This window comes from Pinus tabuliformis, chromosome 5_1 (assembly GCF_031772625.1).
Source record: "Pinus tabuliformis cultivar Carrire ecotype Pingquan chromosome 5_1, CPIR1, whole genome shotgun sequence".
NCBI classification, from domain to species: Eukaryota; Viridiplantae; Streptophyta; class Pinopsida; order Pinales; family Pinaceae; genus Pinus; species Pinus tabuliformis.
Window position 1 is genome coordinate 576,114,500 of NC_142305.1, and position 10,695 is coordinate 576,125,194.

The window sequence follows — 10,695 nt, forward strand, 5'->3', positions numbered from 1 at the left end:
AGAAGTTTGAAAATAAAAAATTTCTTATGGTTAAAATATTTTATTTGTGTTTTGGTCAAAATGAAAGAGATGTGTAATTCTTTCCATGGGTAACATGGATTTGATTCATGGTCTATGTGTGTGAAGAATTAGTGTAGATCTATCTTAACTCTAGAACTATCAAGACCCAAAATAAATCAAATTTCTTGAAGTGCTAACATCTTTTAGAGTTCAAAACATGGAAAACAGTTTACACCTCCAAAGATATTATTCCTTTATATGCTTTATAGATCTACAATTGTACAAATCAAAATTCCATAAAAAGAAGATACCAAACAAATTTACACTTATAAAAAAAATGTTAATGTGTTTCAATGTGGTATTAAATATATGTAGATATATAATTTATATACAATTACAAAAAAAAATGTTAATGTGTTTCAATGTGGTATTAAATATATGTAGATATATAATTGATATATATTTATTACTGAATTGTAACTAAATGTTAAATGAAAAGATTAAAAAACATATAATGTTTTTTTGTTAACTTAGTAATGATTAAAATGGAATATTAGATATTTAGTTAATATTAATTATTGATTTAAAATAAGTTAATGAGCAAAAATCTACACATATTTAATAAAAATAAAATTTATATACGTGTGTTTGTTTATTAAGATCTTTTATTACTTTAACAATGATGTCATATACCATTCAAAGTTTCTGCTACTTATTATGGTGGTCTGCAACAAAGGAAGCCCATCTAATCCTAGATCTAGCAATCACATAAAGAGATGAAATCTTCGGAGGTGTAAACTATTTTTTCATGTTTTGAACCGTAAAAGAGGTTTACACCTCAAAGGATTTGATCCATATTGGTTTTTGATAAATTTAGGATTAAGAGGGATCTACATTGTTTCTTTATACACACACATCATAAATAAATTCCATGCTAACCATGGAAGGAACTACGCATCTCCGTCATTTCGACCAAAACACCAATACAATGTTTTAACAGTATGACATTTTTTATTTTCAAATTGCTTTATATGATATATGTAATTGACATTGATATATTTTACTTAGCATAGGCATTGAAATATTTTATTTGATATCCACATTATTTACATTATAATTTTTTATTATTATTAATATATTTTAAATACATATCTCCCTTATAGTAGGAAGTATCTCTCCTTATATTTGATATTGCTTAATTTAGTTAATTAACACATATATGCTATATTTCATGTTCTCATTTTTTGCTTAATAGATTTAAATTTAAGTCTAAGATGGATTTATGTTTATATAAATCAAAATTCTATCATTAAAAAAAAATGCCAAACATATTTATAATTATAAAAAAATGTTAATGTGTTTCAAAATAGTAATAAATATATTTAGATATATACCTATAAGTAAATTGTAATTGAATTTTACTATTTATATTTTATATATTAAATAAAAAATTATATATATATATATATATATATATAATTAAATAAAATAATAGCCCTAAGGGATAACTCATTTGGTCGAGCCCTCATTGTTAACTACCTTGCTTATTGGGAGGTCAAATCTGCTCGATGCCTTTGGGATTATGCCCAATATATTAGGTCATCTTTGGTAGATCTGTGTGGATTATTGCCCGTGGACGTAGCAACCACTCAGTGACAGTGAACCATGGTTGCCTTAAAAAAAATATTAATAATAATTAAATTAAATAATATATATTTAGTGAATATTAATTATTGGTGGAAAATAAGTTAATGAATAAAAACATACACATATTTAATAAAAAACAAAAATACATTATTAGGTACCAAAAATATTTAACAAAACAAAAAGGTATATTATTAGTTTATATAACAAAATTTTATTATTGCACCGAGAGACCCTCTACAACCTAGTACATGAGGGAGATGTTGTCACATAACATTATATATGTGAGAGATTTTGTGCGTAAAGTTACTTAAAAGGAATAGTAATGTTACTTTAAAAATCAATGTCGGCCATAAATAAAATACTTCAATTTTCATCTTTATTCGACATCATACTTTATTTAGTGAGATAAAGTAATGTAAAAAAATTATTTTTTCTTATGGGGATATATGTAATTCCTTCATTGAACCAAGATTTAATGCTTATAGTGTGCTAGAAATGTGTAACATAACCTAATATAAACATTTTAACTTGTTGAGAAATTAAACTAGCCTAGACCCATCTTAGTTTGATGTTATATTTAGATAGATAATTAGCTATAGAAAATGTTGGCTTGAACCCATGTAGCCTGTAAAGGATAAATTTTTTTATTGGTATGTTTTTGCTTGGGCATTTGTCTGGATATGTTCAGAGGTGGGGGGGAATATTAGGACAAATGTAATTATTACATTTTATCTAATATTTTTTCTTATCTCCATCCACTTAATATTTTTTCTTACCTCCATCCACTTTTTACTAGGTTTTATTGGGTAAAATATAATATTATAATATTACATTTTACCCTATATTTCCCCCTATATTTCCCGATCAAATGGTCCACTTCTTATTGTAATTTTTCTTTATATTTGAAGTTTGAAAGTAAACAAACTCAACTATAAAATTAATAGGCGTGAGGGGAAATATTGAGTAAAATGTAATAATTAGGCGAGGTGTGATGTGAAATATTAGGTAAAATGTAATAATAATATGTATGATGTTTAAACTTATAATATATTGATGATTATTATTATTATATGTGGACATTAAAAATAAACCATATAAATATGATGATTCATCTTTTAAAAAATTATATGACTAATATATGTTGATTTTTCAAAAAAAGAAAATTATATTTTATATAATTCCTTTTGTGTTTGATACATTTAGGGTTAAGATTATCTACACTTATTTTAAAATTATCTCTTTACGATTTTACTCAAATTTTGAGTGGGAGTACTTGTTAAATCTAGAATTTAATTTTCCATCCAAGAAGTACCCATGTTGCATACTTCCAAAGGACCTTGCTATAAGAAAATTAAGAAATACATGAAAAATGTGATTGCAGTCATGTTTTTTCATGTATTTCACATTTTTTCTATAGTAGGGTCCATCAAAGGTATGCAACATGGGTGCTTCATAGATGCAAAATTAAATTCTGCATCCAACAAGTTCTCCCACTCGAAATTTGAGTTAAATTGCAAGGCGATAAGTTGAAAATACGAGTTGAAAAAATAATTTTTATTTTTATCTTTTTTCCCTTTTTACTCCAAAAATGGTGAATCATCCACATGGTTGACATGATCATATTGAATCCTATTGATTCTTAAAAAGTTCATTTTTAATAATCAACTTTTCCTGACGATGAACCACACTGGTTGGTTCGAAACGCGTCGACAAATGAAATATCATGTGATTTACGCCAAAAATAATGGATCACAGAAGTCTCAATTCAACAAGTTCATTTTTGTTGTACATTTTGGTTTCGAGGCTTATTTTTTATCTCAAAATTTCTCCTATGATATGTGCCAGATAGGAATCGATGTTGACCAAGTAGGAGTGCTGGTGGCATTGGATTATTTTGATTTCATTGAGTCATGCAAATGATGTCATTACGGTCCTCGTGTTTTTCTTCGAGCACTTAGCCCAAGAGAATCTTCATTTTCTAATGAAGAGTAATGGAATTAAGGTATTTTCTAGCCAAGTTCTCTTGGTTTGGCCAAGTCCAAGACCCAAATAACAACTTGACTTTGAATTTCAAAGTTGGAATAAGTCTATGGTCATTGGTGGTTAAAGCTTCAAATTGTTGATTTTTCACCTGAATTTTAGGTTGAATAATAGAATGAAAAATAACAACATGGTTTTGAGCATGAGGCGTTCTCAAGAGGCCACAACCTCCAAACCCTAGAAGAGAGAGCATTTGCTTGTGAGGCATAATGTTTGGGGTCAAATAAGTCACAAGATTAACAAATCCCTAGAGGAGGAATAAACTAGTGAATCATGCTAAATTAAGCTAGGGTAGAGCTGTGAGGGTATTTAAGTAGTACACCTACGCTAACCAACGGATAGGGTAAGACAAAATCCATGGAGGGGATAGCTCCATGGTGTAGTATACCTACAGGGGATAATATGAGTTATAGAGGGAGGTACCCAACATAATAATGTAATGTAATAATGCAAGGATGATACATAAATGGGCCATAATTTATAAACAAAGTGGTTAACCCACATTATGCAAGGGGCCACAAGTAGTTATGAATAATATGATAAGCCCATTGTATTATATGTATGGTATTGAGAGACCCATGGTAATTACACATGGTATTGTATGTATGAAGCCTATATAGATGTTAGAGACTCTCCATTGAGGTATGTCAAGAATTTTTGTATTGACAAGCATATGGATTATGGATTGATCGCCTTCCTTAAGGAGTAGTTTTATGGTGTTACCCTACGTCAAGGGTTTTAATATTAATAAAGATTTGAGGATTCTATATTTTGTTCTTGTATTTGTATTGGTATTATTGGCAGTTATTGGGCATATTTACTATTATAATATATTGGTAGGTCAGATCTATTACAAGTGGTATCAAAGCAATTTCTTGGGCAAAGTGGGGAGACTTTTTGTTTCCTTTTTGCAGGAATTATCTAGGCGGCGAGTTTGCAGATCATATATGAAGATTATGGAATTTTATTTATTAAAAAATAGTATATGTAAATTTCTTATGAAAAAATGCCCAATTTAAAAAAAAAGGGTTGAATTGGAGTCTGGATGAGGAAGATATTTCTAATCTAGAATTAGTTGTTTTGCAGAATTTTTACTGACGACAATTCGTGGATGGTGGCTCTCGAGTATTTTTTTGCATTTTTTCGTGCAGAATTTTAGAAAATTAATCGTGTTTATGAGCTCATATTAAAAAATCTCCCAATTTAAAAATTGGTCGAATCACAGTCCGAATGAGGGAGATATCGTTGATTTAAAATCATCTATTTTTTTCAGAAATTTTTGTGTGACGACTGAAAAGTTGTAACACATATAGAGTTCTGAGAGTGCCCAAGTTCTGATTCCAGACACAGGGGAAGATGAAGAATGGTCATTTCATTTCTAAAAATAGGTTATAATAAGGATTATGGGTTATATTGATTGAGTTATTCCCATTACAATTTTTTTCCTAAGTATGTGATTTTCTTCAAAATGCTTATTCTATTTTAATGGTTCTAGTAAGATGTATTTTACAGGAAAATATGATCGTATTACTATTGAATAATTTCTAAAAAGGGAAAAGTCACTATGTCTAAAAGTTTGGAAAGAGTTAGCATGGCATAATTTTAGAGATAAGGTTGCCATATAGTGGGACTCACTTGATAAAAAGAAGTGGGTAAGCCTTCCTAACGAAAAATTTGAAAAAGTCCTTTTGGACAAATGGTCTCATGCTAGAAAATAGGATAACAAAAAACATAAGGGGTCATTTTCTGCTGGTATCTCCTTATTACAGGTTCATGGATGTATTTAGAAAGATAATATCATTGTGTCTATCAATCCTAGTTGCAAGCATAATTTTATTAATTTTATTTTGGTAAAAAAATTACAAGTTTGAGCAAAACATATTGAAAAAACACAACTTGATATCAAGGATGTTCAAATTTATAAATATTTCTATGGATAAGTATGTATTGAATTTTGATTTTTATACTTAAGATATGGATAATGTGGATGTTTTTTTGGGACACCCTTGGATGAAATTTGTTGGTACTGCCAATATTAATGTGTAGAAGAAATTCCTGAAGCTCTGGGGTAAAAAGAAGAAAATTATTGCAGGGTATTTCCATCAGTAAATAGGTAGAGTCTAAGGAGGCTCAAGTAGAAAACTCTACAGGTATTGACACATCAAACTAGGAGTCCTTAATGGAAGTAATAATGGAAGATAAGAAATGAAAATAGGTACCAAAAAAGAAACCCAATACCACTCAGGCTCCATTAGGTCGAGAATTGAAGATAACACCACCATCAGTCAAGGTTTTCACACATCACTACCCGTACCACCCAACAAGACAACAACCCACAATATGGGACAAGATTAGTAACCAGGATAGGGGCAACTAGAAGACACACAGACAGGCAGCGCAAGCTACCCACAACACATCTTCATATGGGAACCACAAGAAGCAATTCCCATCTCAAGCGAGCAAGGAAATGGCTAGATCAAATGTTCACCTTTCTCTTGGATGGTTAGATGCACGTGTATGGTACCAATGAAATACTCTTTTGAGTATATCTTATTATTTTTGGTCTTCTCATGTTTCAGGGACAAAACATGCTTAAGGGGGGTGGAATGCATTATACCTATGGGGGATAATATGAGGTACAGAGGGAAGTACCTAAGAGAATAATGTAATGTAATAATGTAAGAATGATAAATAAATGAGCCACAATTCATAAACAAAGTGGTTAACCCACATTATGCAAGGGACCACAAGTATTTAGGGAATAATATGATAAGCCCATTGTATTAGATGTACAATATTGGGAGACCCATGATAATTACCCATGGTAATGTATGTATGGAGCCTAAATAGAGGCTAGAGACTGACCATTGAGGGATGTCAGTTATTATTGTATTGATAAGCATATGGCTTCTGGAGCGATCTCCTTTCTTAAGGAGTAGTTGTATGGTGTTACCCCACCTCAAGGGTTTTGATATTAATAAAAGTCTGAAGATTCTATATTTTGTTCTTGTATTTGTATTGGAATTATTGGAAATTATTGAGAATATTTACAATTATAATATATTGACAGGTCAGATCTATTACACATGGGGTAACTCTAGGTGGAGTATGAAGACCAAATTAACTAGAGCAACCCATAAGTTTTCAATGCCACCAGGACACCCTGCACTCCATAAACAAAACTCCACCATGTAGAGAAAATCAATTTGGCACAAACTAGTGAACCAAGCTAAACTAAGTGAGGATAGAGTTGTGAGGAGATTTAAGCACTACACCCAGACTAACCAGGGGACATGGTAAGACAAAATCCATGGAGGGGGCAGTTCCATGGGGTAGCTCTAGGTGGAGAAAGAAGACCAAATTAACCAAAACAACCAATAAGTTTTTAATGCCACCAAGACACACTGCACTCCATAAAAGAAATTCCACCATGCTAAGAAAATGAAGCTAGAAAACTTGCAAAGATTGGACATAAGGTAATGTACACCTATGTTTATAACCCACCAAGCTTTGAGGTGTTGCAATTGAAGCTCCCTGCTCCTTTGGACAACACAAATTCCCAAACTGGTGTTCCATGCTACCTCTCCCTTACTCTAGGTTCGAATATATGCCAAATTGTTAAGGTCCAACCCTAACCTCTTTATTTATGTAATAAGCCCAAGGGGCCTATTCAGAGTCATAATTAATTTGTTGAGTCAATAAATTCGTAATCAGTTATCCACATTAATAATAATTGTAAGTGGTTGACCTGCATTATAGAAAAGGGACCACAATTAATTATAAATGGGCCATAGTTAATAAATAAAGTGGTTAACCCATATTATGCAAGAGACCACTAGTAGTTATGGTCTTGGATGTCATAAAGCTATAAATAATCGTAGGTAGTGTTAACACCCAGGTTGTTCCCTTTGACTCCCAAGGGAATACGGCCGGGGTAACCACTAACCAAGCTTTTGATTATAGCTTCTAGCCAAACTGTAATCAGAGAGGGCTCTCTCTTTAAGGTTTGTCTCTGTTTTGTGATGATTTTAGGCTAGTTATGAGTTCAGGGTTTTGGTTTTATGTTTTGGTTGAGGGATGTCTCTCTGTACCTATGGTGGAAGTCTTCTGGCAGTATTAGTTCATTGGGAAATGGAGTCTGTGGCTACAGGTTGTCTGGAATATTGAGTTGAGTTGCTGAAACTGCAGGGCCATTTAAATACATCATGAAACAAAATTGAGATTGTGAATATGAAGTGTGTTTAACCCATGAAAAGCAATTAAGAATTTTTCACTAAGCTGGGGTGTAAGAAAGAGATATATTGCACAGGAGCAAACTTGAATTCCTGAAACAACAATCACTGTGAGAGATATAGTTTGGAGGTGCAGCAGTTAAGATTTACACCTTATGACTATAACTGAAGAAAAACATTTATAACAGCGTAGATTGAGTTCAGGGTATTCTGTGAATAAATCCTGGAACTATTCTTTTTCTTTGCCATTAACTATGAAACACAGAAACATGAATGAGCTATGAAAAGATAACAAAAACACATTACGAAGAGTTTTTTAGGATAACTTATTGTGCCATGAAGTACGCAGGAATCCTGTAATATTCAGCAAAACACCACAATGCCTCAGATAACTCAGAGATTTGGAAATTCCATCATCTTTTGTATTAATACTCTGGAAATTTACAGCATAAGAAACTCTAGAAGAGAAATCAACAACCCCCTGCAAGCTTATGCGAGGGGGAATATATACAATTGGTCATACAAAATATCTGAACTGTTGAGTCATCTCAGAAATAAATACGTTCACCAACTACTACAGAACAACAGATAAGAAAGTTATTACAGCTTGGAATACAAAATAAATGCTCTTTAATTCTGTCAGAAGACTTTTTGACCTTTGGAGGCCACTGAGTCGGTTGAAAGTTCTGTTATAAATGCTGAATGATGTGTCATTATTTCCCTGTCATCTTGTAGACTTCTCGGCCCTGTCACCTGTGACTGTCCGTGCTGCTTTAGTGGCCGAGTAGATTTGCTGAGTTGGCTCAGCCCATTCTTCTCCATAGATGCTGAATTCATCAAATTTTCCTGTGTATGATAACTTATGTATTTTAATGAAAAAACTTGATTACAGGCTCTTGTTTACAGTATTAACTGTATCATTTTAGTCCAAAATTCCTGTGTGGGCAATTGATGTCTCAGAATTGCCTCTAAGGTCTCATCTGCCTCTGTGTATTTGTAGAAGTTTGGAGGCACTTCAAACAAATGTTTAATTTCATTCATAATGAAAAATAAGTTCTCTACCCTGTTATAGAGACTTTGTCCAGATGCTGGCCCTGTTTCTTCTGAAGTACTGGGTCTTTCAGAGATCTGATTAGTAGCAAATGTATTGACCCTTTTGGCATAATTCTCATGTGAAAGTAGTCTCCCTGCGCTGTTCAGTAAGCTAGGAAGACCTTTGCCCTGTAGTACTGTAAACTTGTCCATGAATTTATTTACCTCTGTTTGCATGTCCTGGCTTCTTCTTTCTAGTGTTTGTACCAGGTTTCTTAATGTAAGGACCCTCTTTATAAGCTGGATTGTTTTAGTTCTGTTTGGAATTCCCATTGCTGCCAGCTGAGCACTTGTTCTGTTACCAAGCACATTAATCATTCTATTGGCAACCTCAGGCATATTTCCTAGAGATGCCCTTGCTCTCTAGATTTCCCTATGTGCTTTCCCTATGAGCTCCATCTGCTCATGAATGGTCTCAATCTATTGCCATTGATCAGTGATTCATTGGCCAATTTTGGCCCATAAAACTGTCTTAAGCTCAGCTATCACTTTGTCAAGTGTGAGCTCCTGCTCCAGCTCCTTTATCTTCTCCTTAAGGGCCTTTATTTCCCTTCGTTTTTCTGCTACAGTCTGCTTGGATTTGTCATATCTTTCATTGAGCTTAGCTAGACTCTCCCTGGCCTCATTTAGCTTTGCCATTTGGGCCTCTAAGGCCTGAATTTCATTCTTGAGCTTCTGCATATCCAGGCTTGGAGCCTGCTCTATTGTTGGTGCTGGTGCTAATGTAGATGGTGCTGCCTGTTCTGTCTGTTCAGTGGGAGGAGTAGTAGTTTGAGGAGGTTCCTCAAGGTTAATTATCTCTGGAAGAGGCTGAGATGTTTGGTCCCCTTCCTTATGTTGTAGGGCTGCTTGCAATGCTGCCTCTGATTCTCCCAAATTTTCTTGTGTATGAATCAGCTGTTTATATAATGCTACTAGCATAGCTGCTGCATCTTGGTCATGTCTCAGCTGGGCAACTTCTTCAATTTGTGGGTGAATGGTTGCTGGGATCTTAATCATTTTCTTCAATGTTGCCATATCTGCATCCCTCAATTTCAACAGTGCTTGTACAACCTTGATGTCCTTGGGATCATGTCCAAGTTCTATGATTATATCCTCTAAAGCTTTGATTCGGTTGTCCTTTGCTTGAGAGGATGCTCTCTCCAACTCAAGTTGGGAAGTTGTGTTGTTTAGGCTATTTTCCAGCCTGTAGTTCACTAATGTTTTGTCTGCCAAGGAGGCATACACCATCTCACCCGTTTTCTTATGCAATTCAATCTGATCCATCGGGTGGATGTCCTTGGCAAGGACCTCAAGATTGGTCCTTAAGTAGTCTGCAGGTGACTGTGGCTGCAACGCGGTTGGCATAAAGTGGCTCATGATCATTTTGCCCTCCTCGACATCATATGCAGACATTAATCTTTGCTGGTTAGTGGGAGCCATCTTTAACATATTATTGTACAACTGTATTCTTATTGGCTCATTCCTCTTCTTTATATCAATGAACTGTTGTTTGATGCCTATTTCACCTCCCCTTTGCTGGCTTGAGGAGCTGACTTCTCCTCCCACTGTCCTTTCTTGTTCCTGCTGGAAGGAACTTGTCGAGGCTTCCATGCTTGGTGGGCCCATGCCCAAAGATTGACCTATAGGCATTTCTTATTCTGAGAGGGGATTTAACCTTTGTCTTTTCTCCCCTTGAGTTGTG